Here is a 7,082-nt window from a genome sequence, read left to right on the forward strand (position 1 = left end):
TTCTCGAAATGATTATTTAATTTTTAAAAAAAAAATTGCTCAAGCTTTTAGTTAATTTTTAAAATCAGTAATTGGTGACTCAAAAATATGTTAACAAACCAAATCCATTTGGGTGGTGAAAATTAGATTTTTAACAAGCTTAAATATGTGAATTTAAAATTCCGAATTATGATTTTGTGGAGAAATTTAGAGTGGGTTGTTATTTAGACTTGTTTAAGAAATAGTAAATAGAAGGGAGGTTGTATATAAAATTTTGAAAGTACATTTAATGGAGATTTGGGACTGGTTTTTGAAACAAGAATTGCCAACTGAAAATCGTGGAAAAAGTTCGTCTACATAAGCTTGTTAAAAGGTATTAAAAGGTATAATAGTATAAGATGTGTTTGTACACTCATATACACTATTATACAAGATTATACATAATTATATATATAAGCATACTTCGACTTATTATGCTTGCGTCTTTCTGAAATATTATAACTAAATCTACTCCAAATCACTTCAAATTTTAAAAATTTGAACTCCTTTTAATATTTCTAATTAATTTGGACAACACCAAATCCAAGACAAACTAACACCTCAAAAAATCCTATTTTTCGAAAGCAAAAGCTTTCGGATGAACCTCAATTGGTTGGACTTCTAACTCGTCAATTTTCTTTAATTGCAATTGGGTGACACAGGGGAGAAGTAAAAAATACACACACCCCTAAAAGCATTATGTAGAAGATACTGAGAAAAAGAGAGAGTGAGCAATGGGTTGTGAGAACACAGATTTAACTCCAAAGCTTTTAAAAGCAAATGGTTTGAAGAACCAAATTTGAATTTATTTTTGTGCTTTCAAAATATGTGAAATATTGGCAGGCCTGATAAATAAAAATATAGGCTATTTTTTGTTATGGGTGAGAGTCACGTGCATTTCTTTGTAAATTCCTTTTTTTTTTTGTCTTTGACATCCAAAAACATTATAATAAGTAGTACTACTAATAATGGTATAATTCATTCTAATCTGTCCAGGAAAAAGAAAAAATAATAACTTTTCATCTCTGTCTCTTCTTTCTCGTCGAAAAAGTCTCCGTCCCGTTGTCTATTCCTCACCTTCCCCAATTTATCCCTCCAATTATAAAGCCCTTCAGCTTTTTCCCTTTCTCCATACACCCAATTCGCCACTTCCCTTCTCTCTCCCTAAATCTGCTCAAAATTTCCCCTCATCTGTTTTAATATATCAAGAATTAAAGATTTAAATCTTTCATATTTCAAGAAAAATTCACAGACAATCTTTGTGCAGACAACATTGTATAAATACAAATACCCATGTTGTCTTTCACCCTCTTCAATCCAAGCAATACCAACCCACCCCCACCCTCAAACGCCCCCATTGGTCTTGGTCTCAATTTCACCCACCACCACCCACTACCCGACCGCCCATTTCTTTGCTTCTTCACCCGTCCAAAGTCAGTTACCCCGGCCTTAGCATTAAATGCCAATTGATTCAGCACAGCCTTCGATGATATTGAAAGCATTGGTATCAAATAATATCGCTCAGTCAACAAGACTCAAGATTGCTATAGTGGTTTGGCAACTTCGGTCATTTCTTGCTAAAGCCTTGGTTCGTCAGGTCATGTTGTGTTTGCTCATTCAAGAACTGATTAACTCACACACTGAGTTGCAATTCTTTAGGTGTTTTATTTTTCAAAGATCGCATGACCTTTGTGAGCAACATCCTGATGTTATTCTACTTTGTTACTTCAATTAATCTACTGACCTGTCCTTAGATCACTACCTATTCAAAGGCTAAAAAAAACACATTGTTTTGTTGATGTTTTGTTCTGATTAAAAGAGTTTCGCAAAGAAACGATTTCCTTCAATTTTGCCTCCCCATTTGATATTTTGTGTACTCATCTATGTTTGACCTGAAAGTGGTAAGGATAGTTGGAAAGATTTGTCCTTTGTGGTTTGATAAAGTAGTGAATTGGTGAAGATGGAATCGAGAAAAGGAAGTGGTTGATAGGTTCTTGATATATTTGGTAGAAAAGAAGGGTGGTAGGATGGTGCAGATGAACGTGTGCGGAGCATTGATAGGTATGCTGGCCGGTTCGCCAGTTTATTTACACATACGATGGGGAGAGTATTGGAGAAGTTGGATTTGGAGACAACCCTATAAATACGAAAAGGGTACGGACTTTGTTGAATTTGGTTGAAGAATACTTCTAGTGATAGCTTTGACTTGTACTTGGGTTGTTTATGTACAATAAGAATGCGATGGAGCAGTTTGGAAAGGCTTGATTTTGGCTTTGAGGCTTTGAAAGAGAGTTATTTGGGGCATTTGCAATGAAGTCTTTGAGGGAAGCATTGTCGGCTGAAGGTCGGAGAAGCGGACGAAGGCGTATCTTAACCCAAGTTGCCCAGAAGGTAATGCACTACCAGCTCCTTCATCGGAGGCTGTAAATCCGAGAACAATTGAGAGGAATTCTGGAACTTGGTTATGTCTGCAATTTTGTTTGGTGACTTCTTGCTTGTGGAATTAAGAGTAGTGTTTATTAGCACACCATGTATATGACCGATATTAGCAATGTAACTATGCCACAAAGGACATGGCATGTGTTGTTTTTAAGTGAAGGTTAAAGGCACTAATTCACCTCTTTTCCATTTGAGTCGGGGTTAGTGTTGAGGTTGTAAAGACCATCAAAAGGAGACCATAAACACCAATTTTGTCCTCAATGTCAGCTGTCCTTATTGATATTTTTTGGAAACATCTGTTGTATGCAGAGTTTACTTTGATGAGATTTCAATTTTATAGATGTTGAGAATGTAGTGAGGATTGGGAAAAAGCAGTTAACATTATTTATCTGTTGGTCACTGGATGTATTCTGGCATCTCATTGTATCAGTATGTTATAAGACGAGTTATGTGTTCGCCTTCATTTCTTCTGAAGTGGTTTACATTCTAAGACCGAATCTGCCAATATCATGAATTTCTTATATTTAGCGATGAAAGTTTTTTTCTGTAGTCATAAGTACTTGATGTATGATAAACTTCATGTACCAATGCTGTTTTCCTACGTGTTATGAGTTTTCCCATATGCCCTTTTTTTTTTTTGCAATAATTGGTTATTTAAGTAGAAGAGAGTAGAAGTGGTAAGTGGAAGCCAATCATTTTGGTAATCTACATTCATCTAAGGCAAGAGGAACATATTGCGGAATTTGGTAACAACAATAAACCATTGATTGTTAGAATGTTCCAAGCTCAAATTGACTAATTTACTTATTAAAGTGGGAAAGGGGAAGCAGAATTCAATTTGCATCCTTAAATCTTTTGCTTGTAAGTTGATTTAAGGCTTTGGAGAGAAAAGAGCGAAAAAAGATGTATTTGATGTCTTAGTACTTTTGCATACAGTGGTTTATTAGGTTTCAAGAAACGATAACATATGCATTTTGCATTTATAGGTTTTCAAGAACGACACTTTCTAACCATTCTTAACACTACGCATTTTCTTTTGAGAGAAATTAACACTAAACCTTAACATAAACAATTTTATCAATTCTCTGCATTTCCAGGATGTTGACATCTTTCTGAGTTGTTTATGTGTTGAAGGTGAACTTTTTTGCAGCAAGCATCTGGAATATATGACAAATGCTTTCTTTCCTAATAAGAGCAGATGTTAAAAGCTTGATCAACTCCTCGATTCAGGGTTTCCCTTTCCATGAAAACTGATTGTGGAAACAAAAAAAAATAGAAGAATTCGTATTTGGCTGCTGCAATTGAGCATAGCAGCTCTCGTAGTTGCTTGCATGATGTTCTGTTGATTCATTTTGTTGGGTTTAAGATGAAATATTGTTTTTCATTGTCGATAAAAAGAGTAGTTCATTTCCTTTTTAACTGCCAGATTACTTTTTGTCTTTCTTCAAATTGCAGAGGCAAACCTATACTCAATCTATTTCATCATTTCACAGCCTATAGACCCTCTACTAAGACATTATCTTTATTGCAATTCTTGTTATAGTTTCTTAGTTGATTATGTCAATCTTTGTTTTGTCAGCTAAAGAGAAACTTCCATTCTGTTCATCTCATTCATACGAAATCTGATACCCAAACTTGGCCTGAAGAAAATCATCGAAGCGTTCCTATACTCAGGTGAAAGTGCTTTTTAGTTGATGCTCTAATCGAGCGGTTGAGACATGAGTAACAATTTAGAGTCCCCAAGTTTTAATCCAGCTACATAACCTTAATGAAGTGCTCATTGTTTCAACCTTGGTGGTACTTTACCCGACACTTGTGCTTGTTGGCTGTAGCAATATTGCACTCGGTGAGATTTATTCAGGTGCGCCCCATGGACCCAGCAACACCCTGTAAAAATTGTATTTTATATTTTATGCAATAATCAATGATTTGAGAACTTCATATCCGAGTGGAATTGCATAACTTTGGCTAATGGTTGTTGCAATATTGCCAAAAATTTCCATCCCCGGTTGATAATCTTTTTGACATCATTTTCCAGGTAAAGTAATGGCTTTATTTAGGAAATGGAATGATTAAGACCATACATGCTCCTTTTATCTCTTTTGGCTACTGGTGTATTGCGAGAAAGATAGCTAGCTTTTTGAAAAGTTATTGCTTTTTAATAGATCATTCGTCAATGACAACACTTTTGGGAAAAATAGCAAGTGCCCATTATTATTCGACAGAGCTGCTGCAATGTCTGAGATGTTTGAAGGTTCGACCTTTGTGAAACTTTGAGTTTTTAAAGAAACTTCATTAATGAATTTTATGATGTCTTACCATTCCTTGTGTAACTTACGCTCATCTTCTGGAGAGAAAAGGGCTGTCCATGGCGGGCTTTGGAAATAACTAGACAAACCTTTGAGGCCTACTTTCTATATATCCTTGTATATGGACCTAATCTTTCTTCTACAGAGGATGAAAATAATGAAGAAAACTAGAAATTGAAAGGAAAAAGATACTGGATTTGAGCATTCTTTCGTTTGCCATTTATATGTTCTACTCTCAAAACATCAGGGTAGAGAATTTTGCAGCTTACTAGCAGCAAATGGTCGTTTTGTACCACTAGATGTCATTAGTTAATGGAGACACTCTATCTTGGTTTTACTTTGTTTATTATGTATACACGTAAGCTATGAGATTTTTTTGGGCCAAGTCATTCCATATATTTTTTATTTAATTGATGATTCTCTCCTTGATTTTACTGTAAGGCTTGTGGACATGGAGTTAAAGTACAAGTTGTTAATAAACAGTAAGTGGTGTAAGAAAATGTTGCATCCATTGCATATGACTTGAACTGGCACATGTTCCATATTTGGAAGCTTTACCAGTATATGTTCCCCCAAATGTATGTTCAGTTTCTTTTTTTTCTCACTCTTAAACAATTAGAAAAGAGCTCAAGGGACAAATCAAATAACCTGTCTTTTGGAAAGGGGGGGGGGTTTATTTTGGCGGCAATAGGAAGGATTGGATTTAATTAATGGATATCATATCTGAAACGGGATTTAAGCTGGGTTTGTTGTTGTTGTTGTTGTAGTATTTCTGAGTCGCCTTATAAGCTTTGGCCTCTCTAGATGTTCATCAGCTGTCTGTACATACATGGGAGTTTGAGGCCATGAATCTCACCGTCATGTCGCTGCTTTGAAAATTATCACCATTATGCACATTGGGCATTCATGGAATCTTCATATACCTCAAGATACCTCTCTCGAGTATTTTGACAATATCAAGTCAATTTTGGAATTATGCTGATCCGTTTGGTCCCGTAAACGATAATTCTCTAGCCAGTGTGAAGGGAACCATTTGATGTATGGTGCATATTCTCAGGCAAAGCTCTCTTTGTTTCATGCTTGCTTAAGCTGCAGTATGCCGCCACGATATCATTGTGTGAGTTAGCCCATGAAACTTTCACACGTCATGTCGACTGCCTTTGGGAAAATTATCACCCATTATCACAATTGGCATTCATGAATCTTCATTATACCTCAGATACCTCTCATAGTATTTGACAATATCAAGTTCAATTTTTGGAATTATGCTGATCCGTTGGTCCCTAACAATAATTCTCTAGCCAGGTGAAGGAAAACCATTTGATGTATGGTGCTATTTCAAGGCAAAGCCCTGTCTGCTGCTTAAGCTGCAGCATCGCGCCACACTTGAAAGAGTATTACAGCTGACGTATCTTGGCATACAATGGCTGCTTCATCTGGTCTATCTTTCTTTGCTAATGTGTGGAATGTAATCCAAAATAAAGTTTTGGAGAATAGTTCAACATAGTTTTGAATTTTCTTGTCTACTTCTGGCATATAAGAAAAAGGTGACCAGAGCGTTCTTCTGGCGAGGTTTGTTGCCATCCTGCGCAGTTGTCTCTTGAAAATGCCATTACGCCTGATCTGTCATGCAGCAGAGATTCCTAGGATTTCAAGATTTAGGCTGCAGTGAAGGCCATTTTGGTTCATGTTTAGTATACCTCAAACTTCTTGTCTTGCAACAGGAAGTAAAGACTTAGCTATCAGTTTGTGGATTTACCGCAAGTATGACTTTGGGCCTTGGACATCCTGCAATATTTCTCCACACTGGTCCAGAAAACAGTTCTCCTCCAATTCAGTTTCCGTGGGCTTGAAGGTAATCTCAGTCAAAGACTTCTACTTTTTGATGTGTTTTCCTAACATTTTCCTGCCAGGTAATGTGTTAGATGGGGATTTGTTTTAAGAGTAGGCTTGTAGCTTTTAGTTTCTGGTAAAAGTACATATACGTAAAACATTTGGATTTAGGGGCCAGAAGGTCTACTTTCTTTTATCTTCAGGGTTACATTAAGATACAAATCTGATCGGTCGATCAAGCATTTTGTTTTCTGGAGACTTGAATCATTCCATACATTTCAAAGTCATAGTCCGGCATATTTCTTTTTTGCAGTTGGAAGAAAGGAAGAATTGATTGCTAATTTGATGCACTTTTGTCAAGATATGAGTCTGCCATTCCACGAATTATTCTCTGAACTCTCAAGTAATTCTCCCATATGTTACTCTTTGCCGACAAATACACAGGAAGGACGGCAGATAGCTCCTATCTTACCAACAGAGTAA

At 36.2% G+C, this 7,082-nt stretch overlaps 1 pseudogene; it reads left to right on the forward strand.

Annotated features, from left to right (window-relative positions):
* The window catches only part of LOC109217458, an 8,483-nt pseudogene extending 1,401 nt beyond the window's left edge, over positions 1-7,082 (forward strand).

The sequence above is a fragment of the Nicotiana attenuata genome, unplaced genomic scaffold (genome assembly GCF_001879085.1).
Source record: "Nicotiana attenuata strain UT unplaced genomic scaffold, NIATTr2, whole genome shotgun sequence".
NCBI classification, from domain to species: domain Eukaryota; kingdom Viridiplantae; phylum Streptophyta; class Magnoliopsida; order Solanales; family Solanaceae; genus Nicotiana; species Nicotiana attenuata.